The sequence below is a fragment of the Crocodylus siamensis genome, chromosome 3 (genome assembly GCF_052110815.1).
Source record: "Crocodylus siamensis isolate JL-2025a chromosome 3, ASM5211081v1, whole genome shotgun sequence".
Classification (NCBI taxonomy): Eukaryota; Metazoa; Chordata; order Crocodylia; family Crocodylidae; genus Crocodylus; species Crocodylus siamensis.
In genome coordinates this window covers 57794474-57807045 of record NC_143397.1, presented here as the reverse complement: position 1 = coordinate 57807045, position 12572 = coordinate 57794474, and the positions used below count along the sequence as shown (strand labels likewise).

The 12572-nt window shown below is 43.1% G+C and overlaps 1 protein-coding gene across 2 annotated transcripts in view; it reads right to left on the bottom strand.

The window, feature by feature from the left end:
* Positions 1–12572, bottom strand: part of FER (FER tyrosine kinase) — a 373188-nt gene that overhangs the window by 314905 nt on the left and 45711 nt on the right. The gene's annotated exons all lie outside the window — the stretch shown is intronic.

Sequence of the window (12572 nt, the reverse complement as noted above, 5' to 3'; positions counted from 1 at the left end):
ACCCGCTGTTTTTTTTACAAAAAGTGAGGCAGATGTGATTTTTAGTTTACAGGCGCCGGCTGCAGCAGTACCCGTCAAGCAGAAAGCATCTTTGCTGCGTGTCAGCTTAATTTTCACATCCACGCCATTCAGCAACAGTTTTTCTTGAAAAAACAAATCGCTATGGAGATGACCAAGCAGCTCTATCTTTTTGGTCTGGTCTGTTAGGTTTGCCCATCTCCGAAACCCCTGATTATCGCCATCCCACGCAACCGTTTCATGATGGCCAGGGGTATCTTTGTAAAACAGCCCAGTAGAAAATTGTGGCAAGGGTGTCATCGCTGTACTTGACAACCGATTCGATGAAAGCTCGGTAGGGGTAACAGTTGTTGCTCTGACTTATCAAGCGGTCTCCCAGAGTGACATCCAGCTGACTGAAGAAAGAGGCTAGCGGGTAATTCACCAAACCCACCACAGCCCCAGCATCAAGATCAGTTCCATCACCTTTTACAATCTTGCAGCAAAGGTACAGTAGCGTATTGTTCAAATCCATGTAATCTTTGCCATTCCCTGCTATGAAAAAGTCAAAGGGGCTGGACTCAGTAATAGCTGAAAGCGGGGGGATCTCAACATACAGGTTTTCTCAATGCAGGTCTGCGTAGGGGCTATTTGAAACACATCCAGTACAGATTTGGCACATTCTTCAGACCTGCAGTGAACAAAGGCCATGGCGGTTAAAATATATTTCTATTTCCTCCAGAAGAGCGTCCCTTCTTTCTCCCAGGCTGCTGCTTGGTTTTTTGTGTCTGGCTGCCCCGTCGACTTACCCTCTTCTTTTTAAGGGGTTGAGGAGGTCCTGCACGTCTGGAGTCTGTTGTGTGTCTCTTTCTTTTAAGGCTCTTTCTTTGAATATACATGAGACAAGAGCCCTCCTGCTTTGCCGGTTAGACCACCTTAACTAGGACAGCTCAGGAGACATGACCAATCACATCTTTGGCTATGTTTTGCTCCGTATTTTTAGCATGGGGCTTAATAATTTCCAGGCCCCTTCTCAAAAGCAGAACGGCTTTTCTAAAGAGGCTGCGGAATATGCCGCTCACTCCAGCCCCGTACATCACGGGCACCCCCTGACATCCGGGAAGACCGTACTCAGCCTGGGCTTTATAATAATTTTTGTACAAATTAGGATCTCCATAGTTTTTTATTATCACCATCGTGCTTTTACTTATTTTAAAATCTCAAAGTCTTCCGGGGGCATAGGTGAAGCTTAACTATCACCTTACCAAACGAAATGAGACGTGTTTGTTCTGATCCGTCTTTATTTCAATACTGATTGTGTCGATGTGGTGCTGGCTGATGTGGACATAATGCAGGTTGCCATACGTGATGGTGACAAACTCGTTGCTCCCACTGATAGGGACGCAATGTAGCAAAGGTACCGAAAACTCCCCAACAAGGTGATGTTCCACAATGTCCGTGTAGACATACAGCGAATTGAACCCGCCAGTAATATCAGCAGGGAAGGGTGTTTTTTTAGAAAAGACTCCGGGTAGCATCCCCAAAATATAGGCTAGCTCACCATGCGTATAAAAACCGTAAGTGTTATCTTTGGATTTAAGTCTCACTTTCCCGAATGCTCGGTCATAGTGCGTAAGTAGTTCAGGCGGAGCAGGATGGTTGGTAATTGTATTGTTTATAAGATCCAGTAATTCTGTGATGGTTGTATACTACCCCTGAGGCACGCTGTACCCCCATTTTTTTAGTCCCAGAAATGATTTTGAAAGGCGTGTCTTCATTGATGTTGTTCCAGCTGTACGGATATTGTATTTCTGCTAACCCTATCTCCCAGTTTCCCAGCAGATCCAGAAGTTTAACCAGCTGTATGGTAAAGCTCGAGCTGGTGTTCTGCGGAAAAATGCTGGCGCATGCATTGCTGGGCAAAGTGATGTAAAAGTTGCCATCGCACATTTCGGTCTTCTGTCTGAGGTACCCCTATATGTTACAAACTTGGTTGGCTTCCACCCAGCTGTTAAATTTAGATGGCCACCCCAACCATTTCACCAACAACTGCTTCTTTCTTCCCTTTCCTTTCGTTGCTAGAACTTTTTCAACCCTGTAAACTCTGTCCTGTTTGGAGTTCACTTTTTGTAGTTCTTCAGGGTAGAAAGAACCCTCGATAGGTTCATCTTCATAATCTTTTAGGCAGTATACAGGCGTCTGCACACGTCTAAGGACTTCATCCACTATGAAAATCTCATTGGTGAATGTTTGTTCATAACCTTTTTCAAACCTCCCTTTGGTCCTAGACACTCTCACGTGGTCTCCTTTTCTAAACACGGGGGCTGCTGGTTTTATTCTGAAATAGTCCCTGTACACGGTTTTCCACACCTTTTGAGAGTTTGAGAAGTTCACGTCAACAGGTCTGGTGCGGATAGTTCTGTGAAAACTGTGGTTGTAGCTCTTTATAAACTCTGGTAATACATCAATGCAGTGAAAGGTGTTGTGGGCTGTAAAATACTTCCACATCTTTGATTTTAATGTTCTATTAAACCTCTCTACCACTGCCGCTTTCACTTCACTATTCGTCACGAAATGGTGAATATTATACTGCTTTAACAGCTTGCTTAAAGACCTATTAAAAAATTATTTTCCCTGATCAGTCTGTAATTTTTGAGGTATACGGCCCTCGGTAAAAATGGTTTTAAAGCCCCGAGCTATTTCACCACCTGACTTGTCTTTTAGACCCAAGGCCCAGGCATACTTTGATAATATGTCTATCACTGTTAAGATGAACTTAACCCCACCGTTGTGTTTGGAAAACTGCTGTATATCCACCAAATCTGCCTGCCATTGCGCATCAATATCTGAAACAACTGTCTTGTTTCTTTTAAAGCATCGTCTTGCCGGTTTGTGTAGGGTGTAAGAATCCTGATCTGAAAGCCAAGCAGCCACCCCCACTTGTGTTCAGAACCTTATTATGTCTTTTGGTGGCTTCAAAAAGCGTGTTCACCCCGCCAAAACTGCCAGCTTCACCAGGAGAGTAATAAACTTCCTTTAATATAGCCTCCAGTGTAGACATATCTGGTAACCACTTCCCCCAGCACCCAACCCCCACACTAACACCCTTGTGTTGCATTCAAACGCTTGAGGACAAATTTAAACCGTGGCATGTCTCCTCCTCAAAACTATTTCTACGGTAATGCTTTCTATAAAGTCATCTCAGGGTTGTAGTGAGTGGGCCTATAGGCGTTGTGAAAGAATCCATATCCACCCCTGCTTGCCTTAGCACAGTCTCAGATAAACAGAGTGGTTGTTTGAGAAAGCAGATAGACCTGGTGGGGTTGCCGCCCAAATCCCACCCCCCTCTACTTATTCCGATTGGTTCAGCATCATTCTTGGGAGGTCTGAGGCCTCTGAAACCTCTAGCCAATTGGTTGCGGGGTGGTGAGGCAGGTTGTTAGAGGGGGTCACACCTCCACCCTGCCACCCCATAGACCACGCCTGTGCTCTGGCGGTGGGGTGGCTAGATCAGTCTGGGCCCTGATAGGCCATAACTACATCATGTGATCTAGGGTGGTTCTTGCAGCCTGAGGGGTTGGGGCTTGGGGGTCTGCATGGGCTGTCTTTCTGATGTCATGGACAATGTGGTGCTGGTGCCACACACTACGTGACTGGGGGTTGGGGCAGGGTTGTTGAGGCCACACACCACATGACTGGAGGTGGGGATGGTGTTGCTGATGTCACATACCATGTGACTGGGGGTGGGGGTAGAGTTGCTGATGTCACACACCATGTGATTGGCGGGCATGGGGTGGGGATGGTGATGTCACACACCATGTGACTGGGGGTAGGGGCAGAGTTGCTGATGTCACATACCACGTGACTGGGGTAAGGGGGCGGGGGCAGTGACATCATGCATCACATGACTGAGGTCAGGGGGCAGGGCTGATGACATCCCTCTTTCCCCATGTATGGTGTGTGGGGCCAAGGGGCAGGACTTCAGGTCCCACCCACCTGTCACATTTGCATTGAAGAGCAGAGAGCCTATATACTACTGTTTTCATTTGGTTGACTGCCTTGGGGACATAGCAGAGGATTGTGGCATTAACATCCTGGGAGCAGTCCACAGTTGATATACTCCAAAGGGGCCTCAACACTGTTCTGTATAATGGAGGCCCAGTCCTCAGGGTAGATCCAGCAAAATGCCTTCACACCTAGCCACAAATAGTAGAGGTCATATGCCAAGCAGGTCATATAACCCTGGACCAATGGAGTCTGGCATGAGTCACACAGGTGGCTCCTCATGGCAGAATGAAGAAAGGGAAGGAAGCAGAGGGCTGTGGGATGCCAACACATCACAAGGAAACAGCTCAAAGATACTCCCGTTTTTTCCAAGGTCATTTTTCAAACAGGATGGTGCTTTAAGCACTTCGTCAGCTGCTTACATCTGTAACTAAATTTTCTGGAGAGCATTAAGGACACTTAGAGCAGTTCAGTGTTGTATCAGTTCATAGCCATAACCAATTTTTAAGCCATGTCATGTGCCCTGTCAATTTTGTACTAAGCCTTTTCTTTTTTAAATGAAAATGTCACATCATACAGGAGTCCAGAAATACTATACCAGTTATGAACCAAAATTACTGGATCCACATTCCAGGACAACACACTATCCAGTAGCATATGGAAGGGATATTTTGACATCAGAATTAAAGAGCTACTTTTACCAGTGTTATGGGTTCTTTAATATTTACAAATAGTAAATCATCTAAGTCAACATAAAGAACGATACAAAAGTTAAGCAAGTAGAACTCACTTTACCTTGGAAAGAATCATAGAAAATCAGGGTTGGAGGGGGCCTCAGGAGATCATCTAATCCAACCCCCTACTCAAAGCAAGACCACGCCCAATTATATCATCCCAGCCAAGGCTTTGTCTAGCCAGCTCTTAAATACATCCAAGGATAGAGATTCCACAACCTCTCTGGGTAACCTGTTCCTGTGTTTTACTACCCTCCTAGTGAGAAAATTCTTCCTAATAGCTAACCTAAACTTCCTTGGCTACAACTTAAGACCAAGGGCCAGTATGTGGGATTGCCCCATGGCTGCATCTGGTGTGCGGGGCGGGGCTGGGGTGATTATGCTGGATTACACTTGTGCACCGACCCCAGGCTTGATGTGGCCTATGGACTGACCCTGCCCATGGGATTTAGCTTGTGGATTGACCCCGTGTCATTCTTCTGGCCCACAGTGTGAGAAAGTTAAGCAGCACTAAACCTGAGCTGTTACAGTTTAGCTTTATTCTACTGCAGGGTAAGGTCATATGGACAGTTACTGTGGAACGTTGATTTCTGATAAAATCTCTCTCCCTTATCTTGTCGGTCCGTATCTTTCCTTCTCACCCACTTGTGGTAGAGTTTTGAGCTGAAAAGTGCAGCCACTGTAGGAGCTGAGCTCGGTTAGAATATGAATAATAAAACTGGTTATTTTACAGAAGGGGGACTGTTAGTCATAGAAAATTGGGGTTGGAAGGGACCTCAGGAGGTCATCTAGTCCAACTACCTGCTCAAAGCAAGACCATGCCCAGCTATATCATCCCCACCAAGGCTTTGTTTAGCTGTCTCTTAATCTATCCAAGGATAGATTCCACAACCTCTCTGGGTAACCTGTTGCAGTGTTTTACTACCCTCCTAGTGAGAAAATTCTTCCTAATATCTAACCTAAACTTCCTTGGCTGCAACTTGAGACCATTGCTCCTTGTTCTGTCACCTGCCACCACTGATTAGTCTAGCTCCATCCTCTTTCAAACTCCGCTTCAGTTAGTTGAAGGCTGCTATCAAATCTCCTCTTAGACTTCTCTTCTCTAGACTAAATAAGTCCAGTTCCCTCAGTCTTTCCTCAGGAGTTAAGTGCCCCAGCCCTCTCATCATTTTGTTGCCCTCTGCTGGACCCCAATTTGCCTACATCCTTTCTATAGTGGGGGGCTCAAAACTGACACAGTACTCCAGATGTGGCCTCACCAGTGCTGAGTAGAGGGGAAGAATCACTTCTCTTGATCTGCTGGCAACACTCCTACTGATGCAGCTCAGTATGCTGTTAGCCTTCTTGGCAACAAGGGCACACTGTTGGCTCATATTCAGTTTCTTGTCCATTATAACCCTCAGGCCCTTTTCTGCAAATCTGCCCAGCCAGTCAGCCCCCGACCTGTACAGGTGCATGGAATTGTTCCATCTGAAGTGCAGTGCTTTGTTGAACCTCATGGCATTTTTTAGTCCAGTCTTCCAATTTGTCAAGGTCTCTCTGAATCCTATCCTAACCCTGCCCCCAGCGTATCTATTACTCTCCCCACCTTAGTGTCATTTAAAAATTTGATGAGGGTGCTCCAAGTCATTGATGAAGATACTGAAAAAAAATAGCCCCAGGACTGACCCTCAAAGCACTTTACTTCATACTGGCTGCCAAGAAAGTGGGAAGAGAAAGGGAAGGGGCAAGAAATGATACCACCCCACTTGATACCTGCCAAGAATGGATGGGTTGAGTCAATATACTGTATTTATTCAAATACAAGACAAGGTTTTTTCCCCTCATTCAGCATAGGGAAAAAAAAACTCTTGTCTTCCAGTTGCACAAAAGGAAACATTGTCTATTGTTACACCACTGCCAAAAGCAGCATGTCAACCAACACTGAGCATAACTATAAAACACTTGGCCCATATTGGGAAAACAGTGATGGGAATGCATGTACGTGTGTCCCTTAAAAAAAAACAAACGGCTGGGTGTTCCCTCCACAGGAAATTGGCACTGGGCCTAGGGAAGGCTAGAGCCACCCTTGACACCCTCCCTGTGGTGCCAAAAACACTGAAGTTCAAGATGACAAAGTTTTGAGGCACAAGGAAATACAGAGGACCTGAGAGAGGGCCTACATGGTAGATGATGGGGGTAGGACAGTAACCACAACTAAGCTGCATATGAAAATGGAGCCAACTAAGCCCATGGATAAGGGGGTAGGATGGGGGGCACAAAACTTACATAGCAAAGAACATACAAGAGACCCAACCCAGCACCACCACATTCAAGTAGGGAGGTAGTTTGTAGGCACACAGAGTTACAAATAGAGAGATGTGGGATACACTTGTGGTGAATCTTGTGCGCTACATATGATTTAAGCCAAAAATCCCAAAATGTTCATGGGAACCTACCACAAGTATAGGTTAGTGCAGCTTATCTGAATAAAATACACACTAGTGCCCATTAATGACCCTCAGAACCAACTGTTTTTCAAGTCATGGTGAACCACGATACTGCATGTATGTAGACTACTTCTTCATTCCCATAGCTAAGCTGTACCTTTCTTTCCCATTTTCAATGATGCCGGTCTCTTCACCAGCCTTAAATGTCTAGCAAACCTCAAACAGGGCCTCAAACAGTTCACCCAGAATCTCTGTCACCCTCTCTTTCAGCCTGTTGCAGGTTGCCCTAGGACTCATCTTCATATAAATTTTTGGAGGATCCCCGAACATGACAAGAACACACCTGGTTCCAGTTACATGTTGGGGGGCTAATTAGCACCATGATCCTTTGTGGGGTGGGGGGAGGTATCTGGAGTATATACATATACACATACTGAGCTCTGGGGTCACCACGGATTGAAACTTTGTCATCTCTGGTGGGGCATAGCCCAATGAACTGTATGGTAAATCAAGAGCCTTTTGACTTTGAACTAATATCATGCATAGTCTGTGCTATTTATAAGCAAGTACAAAAGTGATGCTTAGAAGTGTGCTTATGGCATACATGTGCTAAAACATGCAGCAGTTTCAAAAAAGCAAATGTTATCAATTCTGGATGAACCAAGTCTATGGGTATCTATAGTAATTTTATGCAAATTACTACAGGTATGCTTATTTTGAGATCAGTGTTTTAAAATTTGCCCTCACTTCCATGTGCTTACAGAAATCAGGGTCTGACAGTAAGGAGGAAGGGAGGAGAAGGACTACAGGGACAAATTGGGGGGGGGGGGGAGGGGGGTAGAGAGCAAGGGGGATACCTGATAACCCCCCCGCCCCAATTTATTTTTCCCTGCTGTGGCAGTGGGAGACGGATACGGTGAAGGCAAACTTCCAACAATTACATTCTATACCTGGAACATTATAACAAATTTATAATTTTCAATATATAGAATCTAACTACTGGGGGGAGTTGCCTTGTATTCAGGATCATCTAATATATCTGACTATATGCAGTAGATAAAATCGTTGGGATAAGGTATTTAAAACTAGGCATTTCTCACATAATATTTAGCCATCCATCTAGCAATATAATTATAAGGTTGAAACTGAGGCTCTGAAAGACCAGTTATGCTTAATGTGTCAGTCCCTTTTTCAAAATCTTGCAATAAAGAAAATATGTAGTCAGAACCTGTACACTTAATACCATATTACAAAAACAGTAATTATCATCCAATTGTACATTTTAAAAATACAAGTACTTTAAGGTATTAATACAATTTATATTTGTTTAATGTTAACTTTAAGGTTTAATAATGTTAGCTAGAATGAAAATATAGTTTTAATTATTAACGTAACTACACAGTCTTCTTAAAATGAGCCGCAGATAATATTACAGAGCATCTTGGGCACTACTGAGGGGAGCAGATCATCAAATGTTTCCTTTCCCCAATTTATTATTAATATGTTGGTGCTCATTTCTGCATGGCTCTAGGATTCATACATTTTTATTCCTGAACTTCGCTGCCCTTTCCTTCTACTCCTCCCTCCCACAACTTTTCTTTAAATACGTGTTTCCACCTATTAAATAGAGGGAATAGTGCCTTTAATTACTTCTCCTAACAATTCTCATATTGCTTTTAAGCTGCTGCTTTAATCTTTCTAATGGTAAAAAATGTACTCATTTTACTGAGCCTGGAAATCTTTCTGAACACAGTACCTCCCATAATGTTCAAGGAAGGCAATGTTTTTTTAAGTAATATTATGTAAGTAAAAGAAAATAGAGGCAGCCTGTAGTAATAACTGTGCAAAGGAATCATAACTTACCACAACAGGACATAAATCAAATAGAAGTACAAGGTATGGAAAGTTGAACAATTTGCTGTGGTGAAAAAGGTCTGGGCTTTACCACGTTAGCTACTCAGCAGGAACTGCCCATGTGCACACATTTACTCCACAGTAAGTAAAAATTAAACTGGAGACATTAAATCCTCAATAAAAGAGAAAGATCCTGCATGCAGGCAATCACCAGGGAACAGGTAATGCACAATAAAGACTCACACCCTTACCTCAGTCCAGAAATCTTAGTTATTTATACTTAGTCTATCTCAAGACTTAAAACTGCTCAAAGCACCCATGGTTGAAATATCGATACTGAAATTTTCTTTGAATTAAACAAGTAATACGATATACAAGCGTACAAAACATATTTTAAATTTCTAGAAAACAGAAACTTCTCTCTCTGATCATAATACATAACTGACCCAATCAACTTTAGAAGAGCCACTGACAAGAGTGATGGGCCAACACAATTGACTTGTTAGGGAACAGTCAAGAACTCCAATTTATCAAATATTGTGCTATACCCAAGTCAAAGGCAGTTGTTCCTAGATTTTTAATGCATCTCTTGTTTGATCCATGCATCACATCGATTTCAATATTCTGAACTTAGAAAGGATGCCTCCACTAATTCTTGGAATAATAAGACAACACAATTTAGAAATCCTCTAATTATTTCTTCTCATATTCCTGCTGGACAGTTTTGGAGACTCATATTTATTTATAATATATCATTGTAAACACTGGACCAGATTCAGCACATCTGCAGCTTCCTAACCTGCCTACAATTACAGCTCCAGAGGATATACTCTGCCGGCCAAACAGAAACCTAACACATTGATGGTTTCTCTCCTTTTGTATGTAAACAATTATTCGCAATGTGAGTCCCATTAGAGATGAGGCAACAGGCACTTTCCACTCCTTACAAAATAAACGACAAAACTGAGATATACCTTTCAATACTTATGAGGTGAAGAAGACTAGATAGAGTCCTTCACTCAACAAAGCTACATCAGTATTTACTTCTCTATTCCCAGTTTGGTTACATTGTCCATCAATATAAAAGAGTTATTCCTCTCTTTCTTACACAGAGTGAGATCATAGTATATTCATCTATTACAGAAGGTGCATTTAATTCATTAACTTAAATTGGTTGCTCATTTAAATTACTGAAATTATGTACTCATTTTCCAAATGTTGTAACAGAACTTTTCTTGTTTGAAAAAATAAATCTTCAGAGTTTACATTCTGCAGCCCTTATGGAAAACCCTGTCAAATCCCTTCTGAGTGTTACAAATCAGACACTGGAAACACTGTTTTACATTAACTATTAATTTAATAAGAGTAACTATTAATTTGATAAGAGTGAGTTATTAATAAGAGAAGGCAAATAAAAGGAAAAACAGTAGCAGGATAAATTAAACAGTCCAAATAAAAACAGCTCTTTTTTATGATAGCTCTGAGAACTTTAGCAAAAGACTAATTTCATTTGCACAGAGAGTAGCAGCAAAACACCATCCCCAATCTTGCAATAGCAGAGGATCCAAACCTCTCATTGATTCTCAATGAGTGCACAACAAATTCAAAATAAGACCACAGTGAGCAAGAGAGGAAGGAATGCTGCTTGTTGAGATCAAAGAACTTGTTGCATTCTCCAAGGATGTAGAGATAACATGACTATTTAAAGCAGACTATCATAGTTAAGTAATTTGTAGGTGACAGCTTTAAAAATCAGAAGGACTGATAACCAGAGATCCTGGTTTTCTGTTTCCCATGGAAAAACAGAAAAATCACAGATTTCTCCTTTTAGCAGAGAAACCCACAGATTCCCTGCTTTTGCAAAGACCTCTGCAGGCTGGTTGAGCTCCAGCCTGCAAGAGCTATTTGCAAGAAGGGCAGGAAACCCCCAGCCCTGCCCAAAGGGGGAGAGGGAAGGGTGGGGCCTGAGGCTTTCAGTCAGCCACAGCTCCACTCAGCTCAGCTTCGCTCCTGAAGCCTGAGGTAAGAAGGGCTTGACTAGGCTGGGGGCCCCTCTGGCAGGGCTGGGGGGTTGCGGGTCATGGCTGGGGGGGAATCCAGGAGTTGGCCCCACCCCCACCCGAGCAGGCAGAGCAGTGTGGCAGCTGGCTCCATGATGCTTCTGCTGCAGCTACCTACTGTTGGGGGGAAAATAGCTGCAGACTTGGGTCCCTTGCCCTATAGCCCTGGCAGCTGGGGGCTCCGTTGTGGGGGCAGTGAGGGCCACCAGCAGGGCTAGGGGTGGCTGCAGGAGGCTTTTAATTTTAATAATGGATTTTGGAGGGGGTGGGGAGGGAGGTATCAGAGATTTTTTTTTTTTTTAAATCAGAGAAAACCAGGATCCGCGATGGTGACAAACAGATTTAGATTGTGTTACACCTGAAAGCCAATAAGACCATAATAACTCAGCTGTACTAGTAGTACTTGTTACATAATCTTTAACTCATTTTTACCCTGATATTTGTTGCAACTATCTACTGGTTGTCTGAAATCTAGAAAGCAAGGTAAGGACTCTTTTCTTTGTTAGTGAGAGTAGTGCCTAAGCACAATGCTACCCAGTTCTCTGATTAGGACTGTAGGAACTACTATGTTATAACCAGTTAAATAGGAAACAGTAATTATATTCACACTCCACTGCTCATTTAATTTCAATTAATATAATGTACATCAAAGGGTAAAAATAATTGTTAAAAGATGGAAAAAAAATTATGATCCCAAATAATTGTCTCTCTCACTCACTCGCACACACACACAAGCTTTAAAGCACAAAGACTTTCAAAGAACCCCAACGAATTAAGACACTCAGCACTTACCAAATTTCAGCTTGGTCACCTAACTTCTTTTGTCTCCTTAAAAATATCCCAGACTACAAATGAGCAGAAAACTGGGGGGGAGGGTTCCCCCCAATTTAGCATTAAGACACAAAGTCTGTGTATGTGTGTGTTTATGTTCCAAGTCAGTCAATTAAAGAGAAAAAGGAAAATCCTAAACAAAATGATTCACATTTCAGGAATCTTTTAAATAACTATCAAGAAGAAACATTTATATATAAACAAAGATTATGACAAAGTCCTCCTCTACACATTACAAGTATCGCACAATTAACTAGTTAAATACACAATTACCTTAAGACCAGCTACACATTCAGGGCAGCTATCGCACAATGAAAAGCTCTAACCAGCTATAAAGTTAAACCTCAAAAACATGTACTAACTTTATAGCTAGTTGCTATTAAACTTTAATTTGCACATGTAGCAGGGTCTTCCCTGAAGCTGGGAGCCCTGTCAACTGTCAGCTCCCAGCCACGAGGGTGCACCTTGCCCAGCCAGGCTGCAACTCTTGCAACTCCTGGCAACTCTCAGCCCCAGCAGCTGCAGACTCTGGGTCCTGGCAGCACCCTACGGTTGATTCCCAGGAGACACAGGACACAGCTATGATCTCCCAGGCCCACGGGCTCGTGAAACCCCTCAGGCAGAAAGAACACCAGAGCCACAATCTCCAAGCCTCACAGGCA